This window comes from Pyxicephalus adspersus, chromosome 3 (genome assembly GCF_032062135.1).
Source record: "Pyxicephalus adspersus chromosome 3, UCB_Pads_2.0, whole genome shotgun sequence".
NCBI lineage: Eukaryota > Metazoa > Chordata > Amphibia > Anura > Pyxicephalidae > Pyxicephalus > Pyxicephalus adspersus.
The window spans coordinates 107,058,857-107,060,826 of NC_092860.1; the positions used below are offsets into that span (position 1 = coordinate 107,058,857).

Here is a 1,970-nt window from a genome sequence, read left to right on the forward strand (position 1 = left end):
TTTTGATACAGAAAAGCCTAAATAGTGAACAAAAGGTTTAATACTTATTTCGCTCATTACAATGCACATCAAGCTCTGACTTTTGAGCACAGGGTTTTTGAGGGTTCTTTAGTTGTTATTCTGTCTCCCACACCTACAATTAACTTACCATTACACTTATAGACTGGTCATTTCTTTGTCAGAGGGCAAACGTACGAAATCAGCAGGGGATCAAATACTTCTTTCCCTCACTGTAGATGTCATGATGTTGCCTTTATCGGTAGCAATCAAATTCAGTCAGCATGCCATTCATGACTGCATGCTACACAAAGTATTTAGTAATTCCTAGCAACACATTGCTGTATTAAAAAAAAATAATTGGTGCATAATGTGCATTAAAAAAAAATCTGACAAAACTAGTGCTCCATTTTAAAGTCGTTCATAGAAATTTAAATCCATTGCTAACTTTAAATTTGTTTTTTGTAGAAGAGCCCACCCACCTCTAGATTGTTGTAGTAAGTTCATGAAAAGTGATAGTGACTGTTTGCTTTGCTATACTTTTTCTCCTTTTAAGGCTGTTTTGAGCAGTCCATCCAAAAGCACAAAGACCCTTTTTTTTTTTACCAAACTAACAATAAATGACAAATAGCACCACACTTGCACATAGAACATGTGTGTTGCAGCAACCCCCAAATGTCAGTGCACCCTCAAAGTAATATTAGTAATAGTTGCTATCACTGAAAGCTGTACTTTTGTTGTGTATACTTTAGTATGCAATCAAACCTGAATGCTTTGAGTAACACAAACAAGGCTTAGTTGCTCTTGGTAACTGTTTAGGATTGCCATTTGCACTGTTACTATATAGAGACATTTGTAATTGTTTGCTAATCACTGTGGAGGCTGGTGGAACAATTAAAAACATTTTGGATAACAGAGATTAACCCCCAATTCAAATAAACGTATAGGTCCCTTTAATTTGGGAACAAGTTTTGTAGTATCTCTGCAAAAACATCTTTTTCAGTTTAAAGGATTTGTTTCTGTTTTATTTTTTCATCCTCTCCGTATTACTATATATACACCTAATTCAGCCTGTAGAAGTATTTTGTACAAAAAAAAAGCTTCTTTTGATATATAATTCACAAAAAAATAATCTTTTGACTAGCACATGATGAATTACACCAAGTTTTATTTTAGCATTTTTTTTTTCTTTTGAGCAAATAAGTGAGCGGGTCTTTAAATAGATGATAGTGAGGAGGTGACATCATGCTGCTGTGCTCTCACAAAGGAGCAAGTACAGACTGGGACAGAACAAAGCATTCTTCTGCTGCTTGATGGATATTAGTGCAGGGGAACTCTGCAGTGTGAGGCCACACTGAACTTTCTGAAGCGCTTAGCTGCCTGGTAAACATGGTTAGGCAGTCTAATTAGGTTATGGGATGTTTTTGTCTCCTGTATTTACTGAAAGCTGATTACATAAACTCATAGATTACTTTTTAACTTCAGAACAAATCTGACAACCAAAGCTTTGGTGCTGTCCGAATGAAGGAAACTTTTAACAAAGATAGAACAAATTAAGGAGGTGTCAAGATTCTTTCATTCATAAATCATCTATTGTCTGCAGGGATTTGAATTTAGTCTTTGCACTAACTTCTGGGTATCTGTATGTGGTTTCTGAAATAGTTTGTCGACAATTTTTGGATAACCATATCCAGTGTTTGAGTATGTCTGCTTTTTATAAAAATCTTACAGATGAACACCTACACCAGTTAAAAAAACAACAAAACATATTTTTTTGTAAGTTTATACAAGTATTTGAGTTGCCCTAACAATTAGCCTCCTGTAATACCATGACAAGCACAGGGAAGTCACCAACCCGGGGGGGGGGGGGGGTTAATATTCGCTGTGCTTCTGATGCTGTTTAAAAATGAAAACTGTGCTTGTCTACTAATAGTTCCTGGATAAGAAAACTGGGCGTATATAATAAAAAAAAA

The 1,970-nt window shown here is 35.4% G+C and overlaps 1 protein-coding gene across 3 annotated transcripts in view; it reads left to right on the forward strand.

Annotated features, from left to right (window-relative positions):
- The window catches only part of ARFIP1 (ARF interacting protein 1), a 56,201-nt gene that overhangs the window by 48,341 nt on the left and 5,890 nt on the right, over positions 1-1,970 (forward strand). The gene's annotated exons all lie outside the window — the stretch shown is intronic.